The following is a 15,219-nucleotide window of genomic DNA, read 5'->3' as shown; positions in this document are numbered from 1 at the left end:
AAAACCTCATCCTGTAGCCTGTAGAATAAGTTAAATAGCTCAAAGTCTCACAGGTGAGTTAAGTGGATTTTCTTGGTCTGAATTGTAAAGCTTCTATCCTCAATTTTTCACTACCTTCTCCCCTCTTCACTCAATCAGGGGAATTGAGGTCAAAGTCCTCTGAAACAAAAAGAGAGATCAAAACTGTTGAGCTTATTTCATGAGGGGTGGGGGAAAAGGGGCCCAATATTTTTATATGATCAAAAGAAGAATATGGGATAGTGGTTAAAAGCATGGGCACATGAGTGCAAATAGACTGGGTTTGAATCTCCATTTCTATCACTTACCAGTCATATCTCCCTTGGGAAAGTCACTTAACTGAGCCTCAGTTTTCTCATCTGTAAAATGAAGATAATAATAGTTCCTATAACATTCAGCTGTTGGTGAGATTATTTAAGGATATTCATGAAGCACCATCCATATTGTAACACGTGTCAAGACTTCATTTACTGGCTGAGTAGTATTTCACTGTATGAATGTACCACATTTTGTTTATCCGTTTATTTGTTGATGGGCATTTAGGTGGCTTCCACCTTTTGGCTATTGTGAACATTGGCGTACATGTGTCTGTGTTGCTCCTTTCAAGTCTTTCGGGTATAGGAGTGGAATTGCTGGGTCATATGGTAGTTCTAGTTTTAGTTTTTTGAGGAACTGCGACACTGTTTTCCACAATGGCTGTACCATTTTGCGTTCATACCAGCAATGGATTTCCCCAATTTCCTCACATTCTTGCCAACATTTGTTATTTCTTTATTTTAAATCTATCTTAGCCATCCTAGTGGGAGTGAAATGGTACCTCACTGGGGTTGTCATTTGCATCTCTCTGATGGCTGATGATCTTTGAGCATCTTTTCATGTGTCTGGAGCCATGGACTATAGATGAACCCCTGAAACTATTGTCCTGAAATATCCTTTAAAACTTAAACCAAAAATATCCCTTGAAGTCTTAAAATCACACAGAAGTTTAGCTTAACTAGTAAAGAATGTCTGCCTTGAACATTGTGATCTATCTATATGGGATCAAATGGACAACAGCAACTTGAAAGATTAGATAGGAAACCTAGTGTGCAGTGAGTTTATGTTAATGGCGGAAGAACAACTCAGAAAAGGAGGGCGAGAATGGTTGTACAACTTGAAGAATGTAATCAATACCACTGAATTGTACATGTAGAAACTGTTGAATTGGTGTATGTTCTGCTGTGTATGTTCCCAACAACAACAACAAAAATAACATAAAATGTAAAAGAAAGAATACTTGTGAAAACTATTTATTGCAGTACCTGGCTTAAGGCAAATGCACAATAACTGGCAGCTGATCTCCTTAGTTTTAGTTTTCCTTCTTGCCACCGCCCTAGTTTTCTTTCCCTGGGCACAAGCTAACAGTCTCCAGACAGCAGTCTGAGGCCTACCGAAAAAAAAACCAAACCCATTGCTACTGAGTTGATTCTGACTCATAGAGACCCTATAGGACAGAGTAGAACTGCCCCATAGGGTTTCCAAAGAGCAGCTGGTGGATTTGAACTGCCGACCTTTTGGTTAGCAACCATAGCTCTTAACCACTACACCACCAGGGCTCCAGTCTGAGGCCTAAAGGTACATATTTCCATTTGAATGACATATAGATATAAAGGTCATCAAGATGAGGACAGGAGGCAGAATGACCAGAAAGACCAAAGCCATTTCCAACTGCAACATGAATTTTCTAAATCTAAAATAATTCTCACATAGACTGGTTAGAAAATGAGATTGTCTTTAACTCTAAAAAACTTTCGTTTTTGAAAAAGAAAAGATGCTGAAGTTTTTTGCAGCTCCTGGGAGCAAACTGTTCCCCTGGCCTTTGAGGGTGTTTAGCAAAATAATAAATAATTACACATACAGCCAGCCGAAGATTGCCCTTCAGATTTCCAAGATAAACTCTTCCCAGAAACAATTTTTGTTGAATGTTTGATGGCTTCATAGGTACAAAATGAGTGCTACCTCCTTGCTGCCTTAAAGGCAGTTAGCTAAAGTTGGGTGGGAGGGGTCTAGGCAGGCCAGTGGTTGTTGGAGCTGACCACCTCGTTAGCTCCAGTAGCTGTAAACTGGAGCTATTTAGGCTTATTTTGCAGTAATCGAGGGTGGTTTTGTGCAGGCCAGCTTGTTCCTTCCCATTCCTTGGGGGAGGAGGGTCGAGTTATGAATTGACTGTACTTCTAAAAACCTCATATCTTTTTATAATACCAGCCAGAGAAGCCACTTCCTGTTCACCCTGCCTTCTTGAATCAGAGTTCCAAACACCATCTCACCTGTGGTAAGAATCAAACATTATTATTGATAATCATAATTTTAAAATGTTATTTATTGTACTAGACACTGGGAAAAGCACTTTAACAGCCACAGCAACCCTATGGGTTTGGTCCCTATTATGACTCTTCATTTTAAAGATGAGGATACTGAGGCCTAGAGAAGTTAAGTAACTTCTTAAGTTCTTGTTAATTGGAGGCAGCAGAGCAAGGTCTAGGACTCAACTTATTTTGACTAAAGATAGACTAATGCTTCCTTTGGAAAGAAAAAGAACTTTCTGGATTCTGGTGGCTGCAGCCATTTTGGAAGTTAGCTTGTGAATGTACCATACTACCAAGTTGCTATTCTCAGCATCTACCAACAGCTCCTACTGGGAACAGAATTTGGAGAGGGAAACTTCAAAAATGTGAAGGAGAATAAAGAAGAACTGGTTTTACTATACTTAAAAAAAAAAAAAAATGTTTATGCCGTCTCAGTATTAAATCTACAAAAACATCTTATGGCATTAAAACAAGTTCTAAAAAAGTATAAGACCAGAAAGTACATACATAATGATTATAGAAACAAGTAACTGTTTCCATGGAAGAGAAATTTTAAATGAATTTCAGTGAAGTGAAAAATAAATTAAAAAAACAGAACGCTGAATGCTTTCATTGGAAATGAGCTACACTTGAAGAATTACTTTGTAAGCCTTTGCATTTCAGGTTCTAGTAGCTGTCAGATAGCATTGTCAGGTAGTGGAGGAAAATGTGCTCACTTTCTGCAGATGGGCCTATTTCTGGCACTTACGAGCTGAAAAATCACTTGTAAAGAACTAGGTAAAGAATAATGTGAAAGGCCTCAGGACACAGGAAGTACCTTTTCCTGAATGTCATTAAATCTAGTGAGTCAGTTTAGAGTCTTCAAATTTTGTGTGTAGATCTTTTTTTTTTTTTAGGGAACACCTATTGGATCACCAATAAAAAGAAAGAAAAAAACCCCACAATTTTCTGTCCCCACCACTCCAAAAAAAGCTTTAAAAAATAGCATCAAGGCTTTGCCCAAAGCCTGCCTTTGCTGTCCATTTTATTTGCCATGAAGTACTTAGTTTGGGCTGAGTCGGAAAGCCGAGTATGCAGCCATACTGAAGGACTCCTCTCTTAAAATGAGAGCCTGCCAAAGAAACCATAATGGCGTTTGTATCCCAAGCTGCTTTGAAAATGACATGGCTTTCATGAGAACTCAAATCTGCTCAACACCCACTACATGCAAGACCCACTCTACTAGGTGCTGGGAAGTATAAAAAGGTGAATAAGGCCCCATCTTTGCCTCAAGGAGCTTTGTCATCCAGTGAGGACACATTATAATCCACAAATAGGGAGTTAGACACCTTGGACAAATCTCTCTGGGCCTCCATTTCACATTTATAACATGACATCAGGTAAAAACTAATTGCCATTGTGTCGATTTTGACTCATGATGACCCCATGTGTGTCAGAGTAGAACTGTGATCCATGGGGTTTTCAATGGCTGATTTTTCAGAAGTACATCACCAGGTCTTTCTTCCAAGATGCCTCTGAGTTGACTCGAACCTCCAACCTTTTGGTTAACAGCTGAGTGTACTAACCATTAGCACTACCCTCTAATTCCATGAATGTTAATACCCCAGGAATAATACAGACAGTAACTGCTGGGGAAGTTCAGAGGAGGGGTAAGGCTGCTGTGGATGAACACCTCCTCCAGCTCCCTCTTCACCCCTGAAACACATACACAGCATTGTGCTGATGGGCATCTTTAAACTATTCAATTATTTTTGTGGGAGGTGGGGACAGAAAATTGAAAATGACACTTTTCAGTCAGTAGTCAAAAGGAAGCAGGCACTTAATTCCACTGCCTAGTACTAGGAGTAATTTATCCAGGCTGGAGTAGTCAGTTCATAGAGGCTGTGTCTACACCACAATAAGCACCTAGACATATCCAGAGCGTCCCTGGGTAGTGCAAACAGTTCATACACTTGGCTGCTAACTGAAAAGATGGAGGTTTGAATCCACTCAGAAAAAAAAAAGGTACCTTGAAAAAAGGTCTGGTTATCTACTTCTGAAAAATCAGCCATTGAAAGCCCTGTGTAGAGTGCACATGGGGTCGCCATGAGTGGGAATTGACTCCAGGGCAACTGGCTTGTGTTTGTTTGTTTGTTTGTTTGTTTAGACACATCCAGAGCATCCGCTGAATGATGCATTTTTCCCACAAGTGTTTCGGATTTTATAGATGCAGCCCCCAGATCAAATAAGAAAAACACATATTTTTTATATTCCTTTCAATTAGGAGTTAATAGGATTTACAATTTTGAAGTCTAATGGAGTTGATTCCCTTCTCAAAACCCAAGTTGTAGAACTTCCCTACAGATCACCATGATGTTAACTCTAGAGATAAGGTCCTCCCTATACCAGCAATTTCCTGAGAGCACACTCAATGTGCCAGGCATTGTGAGGAATGACACACTATGCTTGCCCTTGAAGATTTCTCCGCCTGGCGGGGAAGACAGAGATCTAGACCAGGAGTCCGTAATTTTTTTCACTTGTTTAAAATGGGGCCTGGTACCCACAAAAGGTTGATACTCAAAGATCGGTGATTCAAAACCACCAGCAGCTCTGTGGGGGAAAGATGTGGGAGTCAGCTTCCGTAAAGATTTCAGCTTTGGAAACCCAATGGGGTAGTTCTACTCTGTCCTATAGGGTCACTATGATTTGGAATTGACTTGACGGCAATGGGTTTAGTATGGGGGATTGATTTGAAACTCAAATACTCACAGGACTCAGGCAAGTTCCAAGGCAGGCCTGGCGGAAGGTGTGGCAAAGTGCAGAGGCCCCATGCTGTGGGAGGAGCAGCCACGATTCAGCCCCAGTGGAGGCCTGTCATGCAGAAACAATGATCTACAGGGGCCAAAGCTTTGAGTCTTCCCCCAAAATTCTGAAATCCTGATTTTTCTATGTGAAATCTCTCTCAACTTTCAAATGTTAGCAACTAATTTAAAAATATATTGTTAGCACTGTAAAAGGGCCAAATAAGAAATATTGGCAAGCCCACTGTAAAAGTCTGCCGGCTGCCAACTTAGGATGCCTACTTTTACAAAGTCATACTGACTGGGTTATAGTTAGGTTTTTGCAACTAACTGGCCATGTGACTTTGCAAAAGTCACTTGACTTCTTCTCTGGGACTAAGTTTCCTCTACTTGGAAATGGGGATAAATGTTTACTTTCTCAGATGATGATAAAGAATCCAATGAGACTAAAAATATGAAAATGGTTGTCTTAAATGGGTTCTCTAGAGAAGCAAAACCAGTGAAGCGTATATAAATAGAGAGAGAGAAAAATTTATCTCAAGAAAATGGCTCACGTGTTTGTAGAGGTTGGCAAGTCCCAAGTCCATGGGTCAGCCATCAGGCTGGAGGCTTCTCCTGACTCACATAGTTGCAGGGGCTGATGATCCCAAGATCAGTAAGTTAGAAGGTAGGCCACTGGCTCACAGGCTGCAGAGGCTGACAAATTCTAAGATCAGCAGACAATACGGCAGGCCACTGTTTCATAGGCTGCAGAGGCTAAAGAATCCCAAGATTGGCAAGCAATACGGCAGGCAGCTGGATCAAGTCCCAAGAACCAGAGGTCAGATGAGCTGGATGCAGGATCCAGAACAAGTGAGAGACTTTTGCTAGAACGTCCATATATATATATCGGATGCAGGTCACACCCTTGAGGAAACTCCTCTTACAACTGATTGGCTGATCACATCAGATCACATCATGAAGGATGACTACATCATTATATAACTGTCAAATTATGTCATTACATAACTGCCAAACCACTGAGAATCACGGCCCAACCAAGCTGACACACAGCATTAACCATCACAGTCTACCCCTTGTCAACTTGGCACCTGTACCAAAAAACAAAAAAGACCCACTGCCATTGAGTCGATTCCGACTCATAGTGACCCTATAGGACAGAGTAGAACTGCCCTATAGAGTTTCCAAGGAGTGCCTGGCGGATTCAAACTGCTGACCTTTTGGTTAGCAGCCGTAGCACTTAACTACTACACCACCAGGGTTTCTGGCACCTGTACACATCTCCTTAAACCATACACAATCTCTAGATAAAAATAATTACAAAGTCATACTTGCACCTAGCCTGATACAACAAACATGTGTACAACTGAAAATGCACTAGCCCTGTTTTGGGTGTCACTGGGTTGTTTACATCTTATATTTTACAAATGGAAAAAGACAAAAATATTTGATGCACACATACAAGGAGAAAATACTTATAAGCCATTACAGTCCTCACTTCTGCAACTGGTCATGTGGTTATAATGTATTTAGAACTATCTTTTCCCACCACCCATTCGGTATTCCCTTTACCCTCAGCAAGCACCTCAGCTGGTCGTGGTTCTTTGCCTGGTGGGGTGACCCAAACCTTCATTCCTGAAGGGTCTGGGCCATTAGTAGTAATGTCGGAATTGCATTGCTGTAGTTTTCCATTGACTTTAATCACAGGGCATGGCAGTACTAAGAGACACCCTAAGGGATCTCCTGTATTCCGGGTATACTCTTCTTCATTCCCATTATGCAACACCAATTCGATTTTCCCTTGGTAGTCAAGATCAATCACAGCAGCCAACATGGTAACTCCCTTCTTTACCTGTTGATCCGGAGGCATGAGGAGCCCAAAGTAGCCGAGTGGCATTCTTAACTTCCAGTTCAATGGAATCCATGTTGTGTCTCCAACTGGGAGCATTCCTCCTTTTGGAACTAAGACCTCTAGACTCACAGAGCATTGGGTTGCAGGGACAGGAAATAAAAATTTTGTGAGAGGTTAACTAGGGGTAATAGTGAGTGGTGCCACTCCCATTTCTACCCCTTGATTCCTGAACTGTGAATCTTTGCTATGGGAGAAACAGCACCACATACTAGATTCTGGTTTATAGCATATACAGCCTCCTGGAGAACATTGCTCCAACTCTGCAAGGTATTACCACCCGTCTGGCACTGTAATTGTGTCTTCAGGAGGCCATTCCATCATTCTATCAAGCCAGCTGCTTTGGGATGATGGGGAACATGGTAAGATCAATAAATTCCATGAGCATGAGCCCACTGCCACACTTAATTTGTTGTGAAGTGAGTCTCTTGACCTTAAGTGATGCTGTGTGGGATACCATGATGGTAGGTAAGACATCCTGTAAGTCCATGGATGGTAGTTTTGGAAGAACCATTGCATGCAGGGAAGCCAAATCCATATCCAGAGTGTCTATCCCAATAAGGATGAAACACTGCCCTTTCCATGATGGAAGCAATGCAATGTAATCAACCTGCCTCTAGGTTTTTGACTGATCTTCTCGAGGAATGGTGCCATATCAGGGACTCAGTGTTGGTTTCTGCTGCTGGCAGATTGGGCTCTCAGCAGTCACGGTAACGAATTCGGTTTTGGTGAGTGGAAGCCCACATTGCTGAGCCCATGCATAATCTCCATCCCTGCCACCATGGCCACTTTGTTCATGAGCCCATTAGTCAATGACAAGAGTGGCTAGGAAAAGAGGGTGACTGGTTTCCACAGAACACATCATCCTATCCACTTGATTGTTAAAACCATCCCCTTTGGAGGTCACCCTTTGATAAGCATTCACAGGAAACACAAATATCTTTACTTCCTTGGTCCATTCAGAGAGGTCTAGCCACATAACTCTTCCCCATACCTCTGTGTCATCAATTTTCCAATCATGTTCCTTCCAAGTCCCTGATCATCCAGCCAAACCATTGGCCACAGTCTATGAAGCAGTATACAATCACACCCTCAATAGCCCACACCTTTAATAGCCATTATCCCACACCTTTAATTGCCATTCCACATATATTCCCTAGGTTTCTGTTTATACATGTGAGGAAACACTAACAGTTCTTTTGGAATGTAGCTTACCTCCAACTGGGTCATGCTTTATACTTCACGTTTTGGTGAATTGTTGAAGATTTGTTGGCAGAAAACTTCCCTGATACCATGAAAGATGAGAAGATATCTATCCAATATGCCTATGGAACCCCACACAAGATAGATCCCAAGAGAAAGTCACCAAGACATATTATAATCAAACTTGCCAAAACCAAAGACAAAGAGAGAGTTTTAAGAGCAGCTAGGGATAAACAAAAAGTCACCTACAAAGGAGAGTCAATAATTATAAGCTCAGACTACTCACTCAGCTGAAACCATGCAGGCAAGAAAGCAATGGGATGACATATGTAAAGCCTTGAGGGAAAAAACTGTCAGCCAAGAATCATATATCCAGCAAAACTGTCTTTCAAATATGAAGGCAAGATTAGGACATTCCCAGATAAATGGAAGTTTAGGGAATTTGCAAAACCAAAACTATAAGAAATATTAAAGGCAGTCCTCTGGTTAGAAAATGAATAACATCAGGTAACAACCCAAAACTAGAATACAGGACAAAGAAATCAGATATCAACTCTGATAGGGAAATCACAAAAATAAATCAAGATTAAAAAAAACTCAAAACAGAAACACTGATGCCATTATGTGAAAGATGACAACATTAAATCAATAAAGAGGGACTGAATAATGTAGTCATATATCTTTCATATGGAGAGTAACTCGAACAAAGAGAAAGACAGCAACAAAAGAAACCCTCAGGCATGAGAAGAAACCAAATAATAAAAATTAGAGACGAATTAAATGAAATAGAGAACAGAAAAGCAATTGAAAGAGTTAACAAGACCAAAAGCTGGTTCTTTGAAAAAATTAACAAAATTGATAAACCATTGGCCAGGCTGACAAAAGAAAAACAGGACAGGAAGCAAATAAGTCAAATAAGAAATGAGATGAGATATCACAACAGACCCAACTGAAATTAAAAGAATCGTAACAGAATACTATGAAAACTTACACTCCAACAAATTTGAAAACCTAGAGGAAATGGAGAAATTTCTAGAAACACACTACCTACCTAAACTAACACAAACAGAGGTAGAACAACTAAATAAACCTATAACAAAAGAAGAAATTGAAAAGGTAATTAAAAAACTCCCAACAACAAAAAAAAAGCCCTGACCCTGATGGCTTCACTGGAGAATTCTACGAAACTTTCAGAGAAGAGTTAACACCACTACTACTAAAGGTATTTCAGAGCATAGAAAGGGATGGAATACTCCCAAACTCAATCTATGAAGGCAGCATAACCCTGATAACGAAACCAGGTAAAGACACCACAAGAAAAGAAAATTACAGACCTATATCCCTCATGAACTTAGATACAAAAATCCTCAACAAAATTCTAGCCAATAGAATTCAACAACATATCAAAAAAATAACTTACCAAATGGGATTCATACCAGGTATGCACTGATGCCTCAACATTAGAAAAACAATCAATATAATCCATCACATAAATAAAACAAAAGACAAGAACCACATGATCTTATCAATTGATGTAGAAAAGGAATGTGACAAAGTCCAACACTGATTCATGATAAAAAACTCTCAGCAAAATAGGAACAGAAGGAAAATTCCTCAACACAATAAAGGGCATTTATACAAAGCCAACAGCCAACATCATCCTAAATGGACAGAGTCTGAAAGCATTCCCCTTGAGACAGGGAACCAGAAAAGGATGCCCTTTATCATCACTCTTATTCAACATTGTGCTAGAGGTCCTAGCCAGAGCAATTAGGCTAGACAAAGAAATATAGGGTATCCGGATTGGGAAAGAAGTAAAAGTATCTCTATTTGCAGATTACATGATCTTATGCATAAGAAAACCTAAAGAATCCTGAAGAAAAGTACTGAAATTAATAGAAGAGTTTAGCAGAGTATCAGGATACAAGATAAACATACAAACATCAGTTCGATTCCTCTACACCAACAAAGAAAATGTCAAAGAGGAAATCACCAAATCAATACCATTTACAAGAGTCCCCAGGAAGGTAAAATTCTTAGGAATGAATCTCACCAGAAACGTAAAAGACCTATGCAAAGAAAATTACAAGACACTATTGTAAGAAACCAAGAGACCTACATAAGTGGAAAAACATACCTTGCTCGTGGATAGGAAGACACAATATTGCAAAAATGTCTATTCTACCCAAAGCGATCTATAGATACAATGCAATCCCGAACCAAATACTAATGACATTTTTTAATGAGATGGAGAAACAAATCACCAACTTCATATGGAAAGGGAAGAGGCCCCTGAGAAGTAAAGCATTTCTGAAGAAGAACAAAGTGGTGGGCCTCACACTACCTGATTTTAGAACCTATTATACTGCCACAGTAGTCAAAACAGCCTGGTACTGGTACAACAATGGATACATAGACCAACGGAACAGAATTGAGAATCCAGACATAAATCCATCCACATATGAGCACCTGATATTTGACAAAGGCCCAAAGTCCATTAAATGGGGAAAAGACAGTCTCTTTAACAAATGGTGCTGGCATAACTGGATATCTGTCTGCAAAAAAAATGAAACAAGACCCATACCTCACTCCATGCACAAAAACTAACTCAAAATGGATCAAAGACCTAAATATAAAATCTAAAACGATAAAGGTCATGGAAAAAAAATATGGACAATGCTAGGAGCTGTAATACATGGCATAAACAGTATACAAAACATTACCACCAATGCACAAACACCAGAAGAGAAACTAGATAACTGGGAGCTCCTAAAAATCAAACACCTATGCTCATCCAAAACTTCACCAAAAGAGTAAAAAGACAACCTACAGACTGGGAAAAAGTTTTTAGCTATGACATTTCCGATCAGCATCTGATCTCTAAAATCTACATGACAATGCAAAAAGTCAGCAACAAAAAAGACAAATAACACAATTTAAAACTGGGCAAAGGATATGAACAGACACTTCACCAAAGAAGACATTCAGGCAGCTAACAGATACATGAGGAAAGGCTCACGATCATTAGCCATTAGAGAAATGCAAATCAAAACTACAATGAGATACCATCTCACCCCAACAAGGCTGGCATTAATCCAAAAAACACAGAATAATAAATGTTGGAGAGGTTGTGGAGAGACTGGAACAATTATACACTGCTGGTGGGAATGTAAAATGGTACAACCACTATGGAAATCGATTTGGTGCTTCCTTAAAAAGCTACGATCCAACAATTCCACTCCTTGGGATATATCCCAGAAAAATAAGAGCATTCACATGAACAGATGCATGCACACCCTTGCTAATTGCAATGCTGTTTACAATAGCAAAAAGATGGAAGCAACCAAGGTGCCCATCAACGGATTAATAAATTATGGTATATTCACATAGTGGAATACTACAGAATGATTAAGAACAACGATGAATCTGTGAAACATCTGGTAACATGGAGGAATCTGAAAGGCATTGTGCTGAGTGAAATTAATCAGTTGCAAAAGGACAAATATTGTATAAGACCACTATTATAGGAACTGCAGAAAAAGTATAAATACAGAAAAAATATTCCTTGATGGTTATGAGGGTGGGGAGGGAGGGAAAGGGGTATTCACTAATTAGATAGTAGATTAGAACTATTTTAGGTGAAGGGAAAGATAATACACAATACAGGAGAGGTCAGTACACCTGGACTAAACCAAAAGCAAAGCAATTTCCTGAATACATCCAAAGCTTCGAAGGCCAGAGTAGCAGGGACAGGGTTTTGGGGACCATGGTTTCAGGGGACATCTAGGTCAACTGGCATAAAAAAAATGTATTAAGAAAATGTTCTCCATCCCACTTTGGTGAGAAGTGTCCGGGGTCTTAAACGCTAGCAAGCAGCAAACGGCCATCTAAGATGCATCGATTGGTCTCAACCACTTGGAGCAAATGAGAATGAAGAACACCAAAGACATCTGGTAAAGATGAGCCCAAGAGACAGAAAGAGCCACATAAACCAGAGAATACATCAGCCTGAGACCGGAAGAACTAGATGGTGCCTGGCTACCGCCAGTGACTGCCTTGACAGGGAATACAACAGAGAATCTCTGATGGAGCAGGAGAACAGTGGGTTGCAGATCTCAAATTCTCATAAAAAGACCAGGCTTAATGGTCTCAGTGAGACTAGAGGGACCCTGGAGTTCATGGTCCCTGGACTCTTTTTTAACCCAAGATTGGAACCATTCCCAAAGCCAACTCTTCAGACAGGGATTGGACTGGAGTATAAATAGATAATGACACTGGTAAGGAGTGAGCTTCTTGGCTCAAGTAGACACATGAGACTATGTGTGCAACTCCTGTCTGGAAGCAAGTCAAGAAGGAAGAGGGGGACAGGAGCTGGTTGAATGGACACTGGAATACAGGGTGGAGAGAAGGAGCGTGCTGTCTCATTAGTGGAAGAGCAGCTAGGAGTACATAGCAAGGCGTTTATAACTTTTTTTGTGAGACACTGGCCTGATTTGTAAACTTTCACTTAAAGCACAAAAAAAAAAAAAAAAGGTGGAGTAATCTCTTCAAATGGGAGCAACAGGGCTGGTTCTGTTGGCAGGAATGATTCAACAGGATTTAGGGGCCCAGTGTCCCCAGCTTCCTAGTTATCTGCCTGTATGCCCTCATCCCAAGTTTTAAGATCTCATTTCTTCCCAACCAATGCCCTCACTTTAACTTCAGACACCATTCGAGGTTGGGAATTCATTGACATTGTAATTCAGCCACTATTAACATAAGGCTCTGGGTTTGGTTTTTCACAATATCAGCTTTGTTACTACAAGAAATAAGGCTTTCTTTCAGGGCTCAAGTGGCAACTTTGAAGTCTATCATGTGGCACCTGAACTGTGACTCTGAAGCCCTGAGCTCATCTTGTTCTTTCATTACTTTTTCTAGTGAAAGTAGGACAAACCAACAAGGTTCCCCATACTTCTCATTCTGACAAAATTGTAGAAAAGTATCAAACATGCAATCACCCAGAGCATCACTTCCTATCAATACTTGATCTACTGGTGGTGATATCGCATATTAATATTGCCACCTCATGCCATGGATTAACAGCACCCTCTTCACTACTTGAGGCAGAGTCTTCAGTGCACTTAAGACTAGTCAGACTGGAGAACCAATTTAGAAAACTCATCCTTATGATTTTGTTTCTCTGGAACCGCTTTCGATACCAAATGTCTTAGGCTGGGTTCTCTAGAGAAGCAAAACCAGTGAAACATATATAGATAGATATGGTATACAGATATATAGAGAGAGTTACCGAAAGAGAGAGAGAGATTTATCTCAAGGAAATGGCTCATGTGGTTGTAGAGGCTGGCAAATCCCAAGTCCATGGATCAGGCTGGAGGCTTCTCCTGACTCACGTAGCTGCAGGAGCTGGTGAACCCAAGATAAGCAGGCCAGATGGCAGGCTGCTGGCTCACAGGCTGCAGAGGCTAACGAATCCTAAGATCAGCAGGCAATATGGCAGGCCACTGGCTCACAGACTGCAGAGGATGAAGAAACCCAAGATCGACAGGCAATATGGCAGGCAGCTAGCTCAAGTTCCAAGAATCAGAGGTCAGATGATGACAAGCCAGGTGCAGGATCCAGAGTAAGCAAGAGAGCTTTGGCAGAACATCCATATATAGAGAGAGAGAGAATGCTGGCCACACCCCTGAGGAAACTCCCCTTACAATTTATTGGCTGATCACCTCAGATCACGACATGGAAGATGACTATATCATTAGATAACTGCTAAACTACATCATTACATAACTGCCAAACCACTGAGAATCACGGCCCAGCCAAGCTGACACACAACCTTAACCATCACAATGGTTAAGAAAAGATTTTTTTTTTAACTACTAAGTATGGGACTCCTGAGACACTCCAACTTTGGGTTTTTTTTTTTTTTGTCTAACCAGCTGATTCTAAATCACAGCAACAGTCTCAATGGTTTTGAACAGATCCTAAATGCCTCTTCATGTTTTTGCAAGGTGAGGTGGAACATTTCTACATAGGTGAGCTAATCAGGTACAAATGCACCCGATTATACATGACATAAACCCCGGGTTAATGGATTTTGACTAAATAACAAAACTACATTCATGTGCATCTGATTTGGCGATGATTTAGAATCATATTAGACCCCATCTGATGCGGAGGGCATAATTGGCCTTTCTCAGAACTCCAGATTAACACCTTTGTTTTCACCATTCAAACTGAGAGAACTCAATTTTATAAATAGATTGGTATTGTCTCTACATCAGTTCAAGCAAACATTTTAAATTGTGATGTTTTGAACACCTCTTAAATTTCATTCTGGCCATCCCTATTCCTAATCACCTCCCTCAAGCAACACTGACAAATAACAGTGCAATTTCTAATAAATAGCTGCATTAAGGCCAGTTAAGCTTGAAAGTCCGTTGTGAATTTAGAGATTGCAGGTCTGCTGAATGACAAGTCAGACCAGTTCTCAAGTTTTATCTCAGCCCTCCTGCTTGTCTATTTTAGAGAAAAATATGTAGCTTTCTATGGTTTTTTCCAGCATTGAATTCTGTTCTATGGTTTTAGTTCACAGCCCCAAATACCAAAACACAACTTTTAGAAGGTGTTGCAAGAATCTGGTCAGGATACATATTTTTCAGTCTCTGAAATTCATTCTTTTTGGTAAGATTCTTGGCTGCAATCTCTGGTTGGAGAATAATGCAGAGTTTCATTTGAAATTAAAATTTTGCTTTTTAATTACTTGCTTTGAAACTCTTTTCCCCCTAATTTGCTCAGTTTTTCTGTACTTCTGGTCTGTCTTTATAATCGAAGAGGCCAAAACGTCCCTTTCACTCCGCATACAGAAACCCAGCTAGATTACAGAAAATAAAATTTATCATTGAAACCCCTCACAGATTATGCTTACACAGGAAAATCATCTGTAAAAAGAAACGATATAATCTAACGT

The sequence above is a fragment of the Loxodonta africana genome, chromosome X, assembly GCF_030014295.1.
Source record: "Loxodonta africana isolate mLoxAfr1 chromosome X, mLoxAfr1.hap2, whole genome shotgun sequence".
NCBI lineage: Eukaryota > Metazoa > Chordata > Mammalia > Proboscidea > Elephantidae > Loxodonta > Loxodonta africana.
This window is presented reverse-complemented; position numbering follows the sequence as displayed.